Here is a 16346-nt window from a genome sequence, read left to right on the forward strand (position 1 = left end):
TGGATTAAAGCACTGAAGTGAGATGACCCAAATCTTTTCATCTCACTGTCAGTTTATTAGGAATTACTGCAAATAACGAAGCATTAAACTCAACAATGTAATGCACACTTTGAATTTTGGAACAAGTTTTACATTTATAGTGCTAAAAGAATAAAATGCTCGTGTTTTTTTTTTCAAAAGCTGGCCAAAAGCATTTAATACAAAACCAGAACACACTATCCAATATCGGAACAACTTGGACAACAAAGCAGAGGACTTGCTTTGTTGAACTGCTATGTATATGACTTGGAAAGATAGATTTCTTTTTTAAATTACTCATAGTACCAACATTCCTTGCTTGATATGGTACATTATGCAGGTATAGATGGGGGATGAGCCCACGATCTTTGGTTTACATGAGCAATGCCTTGTCACTTGGCCACTACGTTTGGATTTGCATCTGTTTTAGACAATTAAAAATCAGCAGATGAAAATACCTTCCTTACTGTTATTGCAAGAGGATCCATTAAATGAATGGCCTTAGTAAGGATCCAAATGCATGCTCCACAATTTCAAATCTTCATTTTGTGTAGCAGAGCAGGTATGCTGGCTAGCAGCCAACAACACAATAACTAAATCCGCCTGTTCCTCAACAGGATTTACAGTGCACATACACACAACTAACGCCAGCAGCATATTAAATAAAACAGACATTCACCTGCAGTTTTCAGAACGACTTTTTGGGCTCTGTTATTGACATGAATGAATAAGCCCTTTTGACTATGACACAAGAAATGCAAAGTTAATAACAGCGACTTCAGGCAGAGGCTCTGGTTTAGAGGTCCCAAGAGCCCTTGGGCCCTTGGGCCTGGGTCTGGTAGGCCTGTTCAGTAATCCACCCATGTGTGGAAGAGGATAAAGTTTCACAGGTCATTGCCTGCTGTTTATACTCCAATTGTGGGAATCCTAATGGCATTTTCTGAAATTCATATCAAAAGTGAATGACAAAAGGATAGCTTAAAACCATGTATAGAGGGGTTTTTTGCAACACCTGGGGATTTTGCTGAGTCCACTGTCTGGTTGAAGATTTGTTAAGTGGAATTATAACAGCCGCAACAAGTGAATCAGTTGCAAAGACCGTTTTTACCAGTGCAGCATAAAGGCATGGATGGGAATCGAACCCACGATTTTTGGTTTACAAGACCAACGCCTTGCCACTTGGCCACCACGCCTGCTGCAGACAACAGAGCCTCGCCGAAGAAAATAAAATTAAAGAAAAAAATGGCTGAGGGCATGCAAAATTCTGTCATTCAAATTCCATAGCTTGCAGTATACAGTAGTATTCAAGAAAGCTCATTATGAAAAAAGTAAAATAAAGCAAAAGCTTTATTTTAAAGCAAAACTCTAACATCATGAGATTGAAAGAAACAATAATTTGAAGCTATTTCGCAATGACACCCAATTCCAGCAAAAGTCAGGAAATACAGTGTTGTAAGTTATTCTTTAAAACAAAGATAAAAGATAACATACTGAACAGCAGCATTAAGCAACATGCAGATGACGAATAAATCTTTGAAGGCTACTGCCTTGCTGCTTAATGAGGAAGCCTTGTCTATCAGTACTGCAGAGAACAGCTATTTGGGAGAAGCACAGATGGGAATTGAATCCATGATTTCTGGTTTACAAGATCAACTCCTTACCACTTGGCCATCGTGCCTGGAGAATAGCAGCAGAATGATGTTGTTTATTGTTATTGTAAGAAAACCCAGTCACTGAATGAATGGCCTCAGTAAAGATCCTTATGCACACTAATGTGTACACAAAATGAAAATTCAATTTCCTTAAAAATCGACAAGTGTAGCACAGACAACTACACTTCCCTGAGTTTACCTCCTTTCACTGCCAGGTGTTGTAGTGGCCCAGTGACCAGATTTTGGTCTTTTGAAGAAAAGAAAAAGAGGATTCAACCCAAATGTTTCTTTTCACAATATATGTTAGATTATACTCTAGTTTCTTATTCAAAAAGTGCTGTGTGAGTTGTTTAAATTACAATGCTTAGCTTTATAAAGCAGGCGATCAAGGCAATGATTAATAAATGCATATTTGATAGCAATTATACTTTATTCTAATTCTGTAGCACTATTGGTAGGTCAACATATACAGAAAAAATTAGAGGTATTGTAACGTGCACGTATAAGAAGACACGCTGGCCGCTGGCTCGCGGGTCTGACCCTTTAGTCGAGCGGTTAGCGATGTCTCTTGCGGTGCGGGCGATACGGGTTCGTTTCCCGGCCGCGGCAGTTCCTGTGGTTGCGTTGTCCCCCGAATTCACTTCATTGATGTCAGAAGTGGGATGGAGCGACCGTAAGGCCATCGGAAGCGTAGGCGCCCTGAGGCGGGAAGGAGCTGATATGCTTAAGCGCGGGGACGCGCTTCCCGAAGGAGGGGGGTAGTGTAACGTGCATGGATAAGTAGACACGCTGGCCGCTGGCTCGCGGGTCTGACCCTTAGCGGTTAGCGGATCTGGCAGTTATGGATGAGGAGAAAGCTGAGATAATGGTCAGGGCTTTTGTAGAAGTGCATAGCTCAGAGAACTTGTCAAAAGAAGGGCAGAGGGGAAAGGAGAGAACAAAGGAGGAGCACCCTGTGGTGCTTCACAGGGGGGAGTAGGCAGAGAATGTGCTGCATGTCCGTTTTACTCCATCAGAAATGAAAGCTGCGACCACAAGAACTGAAATGACCTCTCTTGGGAGTGATGAAGTGTGTTGAAACACTTAAAGGAATAATATCTGTTTCTATAAAAGCTGGGTCTTCTTTTTGTACTTTTTGCTATCGGGCGTATCAGTTATGATATTTTATTCACCGGTTTCATTGTAGTGATTTTGGATAAAGGACTGTTGCTGGACACAGCTTTACAGCAGCATCTCATAAGACCACTGAACACAAGTGTTCGACATGTTTCAGCAGGTCCAACTCAACCCAATTGTCCAAACCACATATTTGGAAGTGAAAGTGAAAGGGCATGTTGAAAGTTATTAATAAAAAATGTCCAATACTGTCAACAATGGTCTGTCACATTGTTGAGCAACTGTCTGGTTTAAATTGCAGGAATGACTTTCTCACTTACCGTAGGTAGCAATACCAATTGATAAACTACCCGGCCGCTGCAAATGTGAAGCCATAGATAATGGGAAATGATGTACACAGTCTAACTGATGCATTATGTTTTTTGTTGTTGTTGTTGAAAGGACAAGTTTAAGGATTGCTCTCTAATGCCTTGGAAGACGCTGTTGTAAAGCAAAAGCAAGTGATGCTCCTATGTCCAAGATCTCCAGATTGAAGCCGATTAGTAAAATGATATCATAACTGATATGATATCATTTTACTAATTGTGGCAAATATGTAATATAATATATATTTGCCATGATATATATATATATATATATATATATATATATATATATATATATATATATATATATATATATATATATATATATATATATATATATATAGTATAACGGCAAAAACTATAATAAAAAAAAGACCCAGACTGTGAAACTCTTGAATTGTCCCTCAAGTGACAAAAGCTTTAGTAAGTTACTTGGGTTATATCATCAAGTGTGGAAGAATGGGAAATTACCATCAAACTGGACAGAGGTGGTTGTGACACTGTGGTATTGGGGTGTGGTTTAGTGTCAGCTGGATGTGGAGAGAGGGAGCAGTGGTTCGCAGGAGAGCAGATGTAATAGAGAAGCTGATTAGCAATCAGCCTCAGGTGTGCCGAAATGAGCACTGTCACAGTAGTGGCTCGTAGAGGTGCTATTGGGTGGAAGGTAGTCAACCTACAGAGTCTCTGCTAGGATGAGCCCTACACTGGCTCACCAACCTCCAGGATAGCCAGGCCAGGATGCTGCACCAGCAACTGCAGGCCCTCCACGACCAGACCCAAGCCCTCTAGGGAATGACTGCTCAGCAGGCCGAAGACCAGGCTGTCCTGAGGGAAATGCTGCACTCCCTTCCTGCTGCCCATGGGGATGATCTGGCCACTCCACCAACCCATTGGCCCCAGATCACCCACATGCTCTCCTTGCACACCAGGAAGGTGCAAGCCACCATAAACAAACCTACCAGTGTCCTCCCAGGGGGATTACCATGCCATCAGGTGAACCATCCTGGAATGGATGGGGCTTATGCCAGAGGGACAGCGCCGCCAGTTCAGGGCACTCGCCCAGGAGGACACCAGTCGTTGCTTCATTCTGGTACAGCAGCTCCTTGACGCGGTGAGATGGTGGCTGCATCCAGACCCTGCTAATGTCGATGACATCCTCCAGCAAGTGGCACTGGAATAGTTTACACCTGCCTACCATCTGCGAATGCTGACTGGGTCCAGTGCCACAGTCCTGAGGGCCTGGACAAAGCAATCACCCTAGTGGAGGACCACTTTGACCTCCCTGCCTGGGACTGAGGCAGGAAGATGATGAACTCAGTGGATTATGTAACAAGATGTTTTCACTACTTAAGCAGATATTTTGAACTTAATAGCAAAATGACTGCTGGGATAGGCTCCAGCATCCCCATGACTCTAAGAGCTGGATAAGCGGTTTGGATAATGGATGGATGGATGGAAATATTGTAATATGCATTTTTCCTAGATATCTCTAAGCCTTATTTGGAGCTCAAAACAGAGAATAAAAGAATATATGCTGAGCCCTAACATGTGGTTGGTTAGAATGGTTACAGCGAAAATAAATAAGGTTTTATCTGATTGCGATAGGTTGATGCTCACATTATCTGAAAGAGAAAAAAAAAGATTGTTGGACCGCCAGAACAATTTGTGGTTGTACCAATACTCCGAATTTAAATTTCAGGTCACACAGTTTGGTTGCAAATGTGACCAAAACGGTCACACTTTTGAGCCTTGTCATAAGTTATAGACCAATAGCATCGGCAGAAAGTGGAACTCGAGAGGCTGGTATAGATTCAATTTTCCCATAGAAGGGATCAGGAAGGAGATGGGAGACGATGAATCCAGTTCCACATTTAGAGCCAGCGGGGAGAAATACCTCTTCATATTAGAAGACAACAGTTATTGGGAAACTACTCAGTCAATTTCAAATGACATGAAAGGCCTCATTCTACGAAGAAGGTGCTACAGGCATGTTGGAAAACCGGTGGTCTCAAATGGAAATTAGGTGTGGATGGGGGATAAATTAGGTGAAAGAATAGGACTTGGATGATGCAATTTTTTTCCAAAAGTTGAAATCTTGTTGAATCTGTCAAGGTTACTGGCTCCACAAATGTGGACTTGAAGATTGTTGAGAGGGAAAACAGAGAAGTGGATGTATTTTGAAATTACACAGAAATCATGTTGACACGAGTTATGATGGCTTTGTGCAAGTTTACACAGACAAATCAAAGACTGGCAATCAGGTCATGTGGGAGCTGCATTTGTAGTACCAGAATTATAAAGGCAGGGGACAGAAGTATACGTGTCTGAAACAATCGTTGTGAAATGTATGTGTAATACTGACCATCCACTATATCTACAAATGCTAAATTTCATATCCTGCAGTTTAAACACAATTTTAACATATCATCATTGCCAAAAATAAATCTAAGCATGCTATATCTACTGTATATTGTAATGCATATTCTGTCATGTCCACCTACCTCATGCATATAAAGTAACTGTTAACATATTTATTCCAGCATCTTTGCACTCTGCACCATTGCACTATTGCCTTCCTGTTACATCATTGCTGTTTTTTTCTTTTTATAATATACTTTTTTATACACAACTATAGCTGTACATAGTATTTAAATGTTTATATTTAACTTTTTGTCTTTGTTTTAGCTGTTTTCTATTCTGTGTAAGTACATGGAGAGCAATGGAGGAACCTTAGTCAAATTCCTTGCATGTGTAGGCCTACACTTAACTTGGCCAAATAAACTGATTCTGAAGAACGAACCATCTTGGAGAATATTGAGCCGAATTTGTAGCAGTAATTCTAGCCTTATATGGATGGAGGAAAAAACATCTAGGGAGGGTGATCATATTTTCCATTTCGTGTTATACAGTGCTGCTTGAAAGTTTATGAACCCTTCAGACATGGTCACTGTTTTTGTAAAAAACATTAAAATAAGCTATTACACATACATCCAAATCCCAATTTGTAAAGCACACCTTCCAAATAATGGACACACACACAAAAAGAGATATATTTTCATTATTTAATTCAACAAAGGTGGTTTATTTCACAAAAACTGAAAATTTAACATGTGCAAAAGTATGTGAACCCTTGTATTAGTAGCTTGTGGCTCCTCCTTTTGTAGCTATTACTTCAACCAAACGTCTTCTTTAACCACTAACCAGTCTCTCGCATCTGCTTATGGGGATTTTTGCCCACTCCTCCTTGCAGAACTCAGCCAGTTGAGAGAGGTTGGAGGGACATCTGGTATGTACCAACTTCTTCAGGTCTTGCCACAACATTTCAATTGGATTAAGATCCGGACTTTGACTGGGCCTATCCAGAGTGCGAATCCTCTTTCTCTGAAGCCATTCCTTTGTAGTTTTGCTGGAATGCTTTGGGTCATTGTCTTGTTGCATAATCCATTTTCGTCCCTGCTTCAACTCCCTGACTGATGGCAGGAGATTCTGGTCAAAAATTTGTTGATATGCCGGAGAATTCATGGTTCCTTGGATAATATGGAGTCGTCCAGGTCCAGAAGCAGAAAAGCAGCCCCAGACCTTCACATTTCCACCACCATGCTTCACTGTTGGGAGGAGGTTCTTTTCTTCATATGCAGTGTTGGCTTTTCTCCAAACATGTTGGTTTTGATTGTGACCAAATAATTCTATTTTGGACTCGTCTGTCCAGAGAATGGACTTCCAGATGGCCTCTGGTTTGTCCAAGTGCTCTCTGGCAAAGTTGAAATGGGCAGCTTTGTTCTTTTTTGAGAGCAGAGGATTCCTTCTAGCAACCCTCCCATGAATGTCATGGCTATTCAATTTTCGTCTGATTGTAGACGCATGCACATTTGTCCAAGATGCTACCAGAGAGGTCTGAAACTCTCTAGAGGTGATGTGTGGGTTGGCCTTTACCTGATTTATTATTTTTCTGGTGCTTCTGGGTGATAGTTTTGATGGGTGTCCACTTCTAGGCAGAGTTGCTGTCATGTTGAAGGCCCTCCATTTGTAAATTAATTGTCTTACAGTGGATGGATGGAGCTGGAATCTTTTGGAGATGGTCTTATATCCCTCCCCAGACTGATGGGCTATCACTACCCTCTTCTTCATGTCCTCGCATATCTCCTTTGCTCTCAGCATTGTTGATTTGTATGGGACCACAGTGGTTTGGTTGGTTTCCTCTCTCTTTTAATTAGTGCAGGCCAAACCCTTTCCCAAGGATGTCTCATTTCATTGGTCTGCTTAAATGATTAATTAAGCACCCAAATGTGTTTCACCCGAGTCTGTTACCTGCTTGACTTAACCAATGCAGCTGGGGGTTCACTTACTTTTGCACATACACTAATTCCATGTTTCATGTAGTTTTTGGGCTACTTAAACAAGTCCCACTAAATATGTACATGCAACTGATAAAAATATATCTGACATTTCATACATAAAAACTGGTGATGATAGAATAAGAAAATCATGGTAAAACAACAGAAAAATCTAAACTGCTCAAGGGGTTCACATACTTTCAAGCAGCACTGTATATTGGAAAGTTTAGAGACACACCCCTCCTAGCAGACAGGGAAAAAGGAATCAAATGAGCTTTACAATTTTGTATACTGTCAGCACAGTTAGCAAATAAAGTGAAGTCCACCTAGGTCCCAGCACATACATGTGTAGTGGGGAATGAAAGCAAAGACACCATAGATTATAACATATAGATTGTTGACTATTGCAAACTGTTCTCTTCTGTCACATGTCTTTTCTCTCTCTCTCTGAATGATGTCTTCTCCTTTCTCTTCTGTGTATGTGAATGGTGTGATGTGAGTCTCCCTTGTGTGCACGTGCAGTCTGTCCTCCTCCCAGGTCTCCATGGTGATGGTGGTCACCACCTGGACACTGCTTGGCATCCTCATCACATTTTCGTTTTATAGATCTCATAAATCCATATAATTTTGTTATCCTGTTTTAACAATTCCTTCTCTCATTAAGATGTGTGACTAATTTTCTTTTTTTATCTACATGGTGATGCTGGTCGTGTGGCTCAGGTCCTGGGCTGTTCTGGTGGCATCTGGACACTGCTTGGCATCCTCCTCATCATATTCTTCATATATTGTATTCTTCTTCTTTCAGCTTGTTTCCGTTTTTTCAGGGGTTGCCACAGCAGATTTTATAGTTTGTATTGGTACCCTGTGAGGGCACAGCACCAATGGCGGCCATTGTTAACGTGGGCCTCGACCGATCCGGTATGGTGTTGTCAATCCGCATAATGATTTGGCAAAGTTTTACATCGGATGCCCTTCCTGACACAACCACTAATCCTATGGACGGGGGCACAGGTAAAGCGCTGGATGCCGTCCCAGTATTCATGGACTTGCACCCATGCCTGCCACCAAATAATTATTAAATAAATAAAATATTCTTCATATATTTTAGAAATCCATTATAATTCTGTTATCCTCTTTCAATGTTGTATTCTGTAAATTGTGTAAACACAACATCCATTGCACGTTGTCCATCTTGGGAGAGAGATCCCTCCTCTGTTGCTCTCCTTGAGGTTTCTTCCTATTTTTTTCTCCCTGTTAAATTTTTTTTATTTTTATTAGGGAGTTGTTCTTTATCTGATGCAGGGGGTCTAAGGACAGGATGTTGTGTTGCTGTAAAGCCCCCTGAGGCAAATTTGTAATTTGTGATATTGGACTGTACAACCAAAATTGACTTGACTTGACATCATGACCAAACAGGCTCTGAAATAGGAGCAAGTGGTGGTGGAGGTGGCTATAAGTAAGTCCAAAGCTTCCTTTTGGAAGGTGACGACTAAGCGATGGTAGGACAGTTGGGAGGGAGAAGAAAAGGGGAGGCGTTTATAAACATCAAGAGGAGTGCTGGGCCTGAGACATTAACAGGGCAAGACAAAAGCAAAGACGCAGTATATATAAGATTACGAACTGGTTACTGTGGTTTACACTACACATTATATGCAAACATCCTACAGGAAGCTGTAAACACAAGATACTATATCCCAGGAGATGGAGTCAGTGCAAGGCAGGGAGACTGGGAAGGAGTTTGAGGGAAAAGGGAATTCAGCAATGAACTATCCAACATTACAAGGGGAATTACATGATGCCATTGTAACACTTTTTTTTCTTTCTGAAACAGAGTTTCAGAACTGGACTAATTGAAAGGGTTAAGTTAATTGATAAGGTTAACTGAGAGGGGTTGTTGGTTCCTCCTCATGTCAGATCATTACAAAACACTACGCCGGATCTACCATATGGGCAACCTGGGTATGTGCCACAATTATGAGGATGAGTAGCCTCATAATTGTGGACCTAATTTGATATTTACAACTTGAAACTTTTCATCTGTTTGCTGGTAGGTGCAGGTGAAAGTTTGTCGACAATTCTGTGCATGTCGTTGACATTTATCCATGGTAAATACTGCAGACATCGCGAAATATGCCATTGTCAATAGCACACGCCAACAAACAGGAAACTGGTGGGACCGCTGCATTAGAAACCGGAAGTCAGTGGACAGTCGGTTACTTACTGAAACGACAGGATTTTCTCCATATATCACTGGTAAGAAAGTCATCATGACAAATATGTCAATTTTAATAATCAGTTGTTAATCGTGCAACTTTTAGCCTTCGTTCTTGATTAAGTGGATTCATTTTTTTTCCAAGTTAGCAAGGTGAACTGGTAAACCTTGTGCTAGTTAGCTTACGTTACAACTAGCTTAACGTTACATTTTTCCACTGGTTTTAAGATTTTCGTCCATTCATCAAAGTGTCCAAGAGGCAAGCTACATTAAGTAATTACTTTGGCGTTGCGCCACCTCCAAAGAAATGTCAGACTGAACCTGTACATAAAAAAACCCGGAAAAGTGGCTGCAGGAAGTAGCCTGGCTCCAAACAGATGACGACGGCACAGAGATGCTGTGCAAAATATGCCGTGAAAATCCCAATCTCGCGGATAAAAGCAGCGCCTATTTTAAAGGGACAAAAAAATAATCAGTCATCCAGCTTTTGAAAAGTACGAGAAGAGTAAAGAGCACATGGACATAGTGCAAACTATTACTAACAGCTGCAGCCAGGATCAGAAATCCACTTGCCCTCCTTGACACGTGGCAGGACAAACCGAATGAAGAACAGCGTCAAGCACCATGTAATATTTTTCTGTTGGCCATGAACAAAGCGAAACATGCAGACCTGATGGGTTCATATGAGGAGGATATTGTGCTTTTCAAAAGGCATGGAGTTAATGTCGGGAGTGCATATCATTCACGAGAAGGGGAGGGGGGGGCCGCATCATGCAGATCATTGCATCATGCAGATCATTGCACAATCAGTTTCGAACTGAGTGAAAAACTGAAGGCAGCTGAATTTTGGGGCGTGCTCTTTGATGGATCAGATGACATAACACACGTGGAGCAGGAAATTGTGGACATTGTGCCTGTGTTTAGCTACGGAGAGTTTACCTCAGATTTCCTTGGATTAACAAATTTGGGTGTGAACCGAGTGGCACAGTACATAGTGAACGGACTGGAGCAGCTCTTCCATACTTGTGGTTTAAGGGATCAGTGGAAGACGGAGTTGGTCTCGGTGTGTACAGACGGAGCAGCAATCAACGTTGGAGTTTACAATGGGGTCGTTTCCAAATTGCGTCAGATGGTTAGTGGCGATCGGGGATTCCCTTGTGCATATTCTGTGTACTGCCCACACCCTCAGTCAGCTGATCGCGTGGTACCATACTGTGAGACATTTAATCACTCCATTGTCAAATTGCTGAGCTTTTACTTATAGAGAGGGGAACAGAATAGAACAACTAAAGAAGATATGTGATGAGAATGGCATTTCTTTGTGAAACGAGGAAAGTTTCACAACATCAGGTCTGCATGGAGGCAAGAGACTCTTGAACATATGGAGGCTATTACCTGCCATTCAAATTCAAGTGGCTACAAGTGATGACAGTGACCTAAAACATATCTGCACAGATAGTTTTCAGTGTTTCCTAGCCAACATGCTTGAGACTGGAAACATTTTACAGTTCTCCTCCCTCAGGTTCCAGCAAGATAAATTGACTATTGGTGAACGCAAAGACAAGCTCATTGTAGCTGCTGGACAGCTGACACTATTGCATGACAGTGAAGGCAAGTACAGGAAAGAGACTGTTTCAAATACTGATGCTGACAGGGACAAGGCTGATGTATTGAGAGGTCTAATTCATGAGTTTGAAAGCAGATATGAATCCCTGAAGTCATGTGATCAATTTTTAATTTTTGTTCCTTCAACTTGGCCTCAAGAAGTGCAAGACCTCTACAGTTTTGGCAACACAACACTTACTAACATCCTCCAGAAATATGAGGACAGCTTGTCTGTTGACAGAGACTCCATTGTAAGAGAATGGATGTGTTTAAAGCAAACAGGAAAACATTTGGCAGCCTCCTTCCTCTGTGTGTGATTTGGTCAACACAGTGAAGATAAGTAATCCAGATAGTTACTTCAACATTCATAAAGTCCTCCTGTTGTCCCGTACACTGCCCTTGAGCAGTGCTGCATGTGAGAGGGGATTTTCACATCTTAAAATAATAAAAAAAATCAAGTACAGATCCCACCTGTCAGACCCTCGCCTCTCATCCCTGATGCACATCCACTTGTCTAAGATGACAACGGAGACTTTTGACCCAAATCCAGCTGTTGACTTATGGATGCAAACAGCTAATCGCACTAAACCAGGGAGAAAGAAGTAGGCCTAAATCTTTATCTGCCATGTTTGAAAGAGAGGAAGACAATGAGGAGAGCGGTCAGGAGGGTAGTGATGACAACAGCTTGTAGGATAACCGTGCCGTGTAAAGACTGAGTACCACGCAACATCTCCAGGTGCTCCAAAAAAGTCATGTGCACCCCTGATTATTATATTGGTGAGATGGCTGGGCAAGTGGTGGCTGGTGAGCAAGCAGCAATACACTGTATATAGATTGGCTAACGGTCAAGGTGGGTGGGCACAGAGAACAGGTGGCTTACATTGCACAGATTCAAGATCAGTTTTTCGTAAGCCAAGTCAAGGTTAAAAACAGTGGAATTAATTTTTACCTGACCCACTACCAGTTGGGTTGTATCAGTGAGAAGTATGCGGGGAAAAGTTGCCAAGCAGCAGAAAATGGACGGCGTTAACCAAAAGCCCAGCGATGCTGCCAAAAGAAAGAAAGGGAAAAGGAAGTGAAAGAAGCGGCCACAGTAAAAAAAAAAAAAAAAAAGCTGACAAGTAGTTTTTTTTATTTTTAAAGATAAACAAAGTGAAGAAGAGGGCATTCCGAGGGAGGATGTCGAACTAGCAATCGTAACGATAGCCTGGAAGCGCCTACCATCAGTTAAAGCAATGCACGGCCTCAGCTAGCTAGCAACGAAACGTTAGCCTGGACGTCTTTAGCTCCAGCAGCGACACACTGCCTCTGCTAGGGGTACCACAAGATAGGGAAAACGACGAAAAAACGGAAGAAGAAACGGACAAAGATGGGGATGACCAAACAATGGAAAGTAACGTTACTTCACGCTCATTTGAAGTGGCAGGTCCCATCATTTGTGAAGACCCTGCATTATAGGGATCGGTTACCTGGCTTGTCCAGGGTGTCCCCACCTGCCGCCCAATGACTGCAGGGATAGGCTCCAGCGTCCCTGCGACCCTGAGAGCAGGATAAGCAGTTTGGATAATGGATGGATGGATGGATTACAGAGCAGAAGAACTTCTAAAGGTAAGAACCATTTGATAATGTTGTATTGAGCAGTATTATGTGTTGTGATTGTGTGTTGCTGTATGTTTTGTGGATGCGTTTATTTCATATGCTGTTTGCATAACGGGTATTGCATCACTGTGGTGTGATGCTGCTATATTGTATTGGCGTTCGTTTGTCAAGATCATTATATGTTGGTTTTTGCAGTTCTGTGTGAAGTTTCCTACCTCACTTAGTGAGCCTTATTTTGAAACCTGCATTCAGCTGTGCTGTGTGATAACTTTAGGATGGCATTGTTGTAAGCCTATTCCTAGTCAGTCACATTATTATGTATCAGTAATAACTGGTGTGCTGTCTGCTTGGGTTGTTTTCCATGAACACAAATATTGACATAGTCTAGAGTCATACACTGCCTTGGGGTGATTTAACGTCTTGTGATTTGTGAGTGAAATGGCAGTACTTGGTACTTGGTCTGTTGAACTCTATAGGTATACCTGCTCAGCTGGACTGGTTATTCAGCCTTTGACCAATAGGTGTTCAATTATGGTCTGGTGGATTTGACATGCCAGCTTGACTGGAAGCTCAAAATAATTAAGGTGGGGTTTAATGGCTGGGGCATGGGGTGAGCGTGGTGTGTGCGTGTGTGTGTGTGTGTGTGTGTGTGTGTGTGTGTGTGTGTGGGGAGGGGGTATGAGCTTCAGTGCCCAGGGGCCCCTGGGGGTACTAATCCAGCCTTGACAAGACATTTAAACATTGTTTGTAAACCACCAATAAAAGGAACGAAGACGAAGAAGAAGAATCCGGAAAAAGGGATAAAAACAAAAGAACAAAAAATGGAGCATGTTAGGGTTATATGTATATTCCCACTTACCAAACATGTTTGTGCCTTTGACAGCCATAGTTACCCAATAACCCTTTCTTTCTGCAACAATGCACACATTTTTTATGTGGACCTTTGAGGAAACAAGGATCAGCCCTTAGATGTTGGAATTAATCAAAGAATTGCTGACAACACACACAAAAGCTCCTTCTCAAAGTCTATGGTACCCACAACCTCACCGTCTATCAGTCTATCACTGATGATGGAACAGATGCAGTGCAGTTTGGTCAACATGGGAATAATATCCAATTGGAGTTAATTCATTTATATGTCGTTAAGTGCATTTTATTTTTGTGAAATGCTCAACGTAGCTCTTGATATATGAGTGTGCTTTCCACTCACCACATAGTTTGTTACGATCCCTTGTTTTCCTTTCCATAAACTATTCATGTATCGTCAATATCATTCCACGGATATTGGGTTCAGTACCTGGAAAGCTATCTTATGTAGATAATCATCCTCTAAGAGATTTCTTCTTTTCATTGCTGCTATGATTCATCCTAATGCATTTACTGATTTGGCGTAGTTCCATGCCAAGACCAAATTCCAGTCCTAGTTGAACGTAACACTGCCAACGATGTATAAATCATCCTCTCTAAATATTTATCCAGATAAAGATGGAAATCACTTCATGGTTAGAAAAACAGGCTGGACATCTGTTTGGAAAACTCTGTTCAAATAGCATAAGGTCCCCTTCAAACAAATGTTCACGTCCCCTTGGGTTTGTTAGGGTAAGCCGCTGTTCCCTTTACACTATACCGTTGAACGCTTTAATCCCATCCGCCTGCCTTGTCAATGTTGAAATGTTTCTTCAAACAGATGGTGCTTTTTTTAACCCCAGAGCAAAGCAAAAGAGAAAAGGAAGGTTATGCATTTATTCACCACAAGGGGTTAACAAAATGCTTTCCTCACCTTACTATTTACAAGTCTTGCTATTAACAGTACCATGGGTATGTCCAAATACATAAAAAATGCAACCCTTTTCCTTTACTTTTCACTTTACTTTGACTTTGCTTGAAAACCTGGCAAAGGTCAAGGAGACGTTACAAGGAGAAGCAGAAAGAAACTTCATTCATGAACTTGATGTCAACTGAAATTGATGTTGCTGTTCAACAGGTTTAAAAATAACAGATTCACAGGGCGTCCGGGTAGCATAGTAGTGGGAGGGATCACCGGTTCAAATCCCACTGTTACCTCCAGCTTGGCCGGGCGTCCCTACAGACACAGTTGGCCTTGTCTGTGGGTGGGAAGCCGGATGTGGGTATGTGTCCTGGTCGCTGCACTAGCGCCTGTTCGGGGGGGAGGGGGAACTGAGGGAAATAGCATGAGCCTCCCATGTGCTATGTCCCCCTGGCGACACTCCTCACTGTCAGGTGAAAAGAAGCAGCTGGTGACTCCACATGTATTGGAGGAAGCATGTGGTAGTCTGCAGCCCTCCCTGGATCGGCAGAGCGAGTGGAGCAACGACTGGAATGGCTAGGAAGAGTGGGGTAATTGGCCGGATACATTTGGGGAGAAATTCCAAAAAACACCAAAAAAAAACAAAAAAACAAAAAAAACAATCGCCTGCTGTAGGTTTATCTGTTTTTTCTCATTTATTGAATAAGGAATTGTGTTAGTGTGGATAGATACTGAGATGCTCTAAGGTCATCACTATAACTTCTAGAGCAGAACTATAGATAATGCAATTTACGCTTATCTATGCAGTTTCCCTTCCTTCACAGTACCATCAAGGCTGTTTTTGTGTATACTCATGGAGGAAGAAAGACAGGAGCTTTGAGGATCCTTTTTCTTCACAAAATGGACTGTCTGAACGCTCCTCATCATGGTTGCCATGAAAAAAAAACCCAAAAACATCCGGGTTTAATTTGCGCTGAAGGAAAGTCTCTTAGTCTCTTTCCGTATTTGAACACACCCTATGTTCTTTACTTAACTGGTGCAAACTGTTTATTGTTCTGTTGGCATCTCTTCTACATGGCAGTATGAAGATATTTCTATACTATGAGGGAAACAAGACTAGGTTAAAACCTAGTATCATCTACATTTATTAAACGGCTGTTTTTGCTTGACTATGTTTAAAAAGCGGCTCTTTTGTTTTCTTTTTATTGCAAAAAAACACATACAGGTAGCAAAATATCAGTAGTGCACAACTCCAATGAAAAACTCACAGTGAACAATACAAACTATTAGTGTAAACAAGTCAAATGTTTTATGTAATGAAAAAATGAATAAAAGATAAAAAATAAACAATTATTAAAATTGAAAATAAATATAAAATTATAGTAGTGTTACATTATATGATCTTCAGAGGATTCTTTAAAGACATTGTCATAGTATCTTAACAATTTTGTGCTCTTATTGTCCTTTAATCTAGTTGATTTTAAAAGAGATTCCAGTTCAAGCTGGAAATGTTGTAAATTAGGTTGGGAATTAGAAAATTTCGTTTTTTGAACAAAAAATTTTGTCAATAAAATGACAAATTATATGGTGTGGAGACAGTGGCACTGATGAAAAGACAGGAGGCGGTGCTGGAGGTGGCAGAGTTGAAGATGCTAAGATTTTAATTGGGAGTGACGA

General features: G+C 41.4%; 1 non-coding gene across 1 annotated transcript; it reads right to left on the minus strand.

Moving 5' to 3' along the window:
- Positions 1-1139: 1139 nt before the first annotated feature.
- On the minus strand, positions 1140-1211 carry trnat-ugu (transfer RNA threonine (anticodon UGU)). Its single transcript has one exon. It is a non-coding gene; the product is annotated as a tRNA-Thr (tRNA).
- Between the last annotated feature and the right edge of the window lie 15135 nt (positions 1212-16346).

This window comes from Lampris incognitus, chromosome 11, assembly GCF_029633865.1.
Source record: "Lampris incognitus isolate fLamInc1 chromosome 11, fLamInc1.hap2, whole genome shotgun sequence".
Classification (NCBI taxonomy): Eukaryota; Metazoa; Chordata; class Actinopteri; order Lampriformes; family Lampridae; genus Lampris; species Lampris incognitus.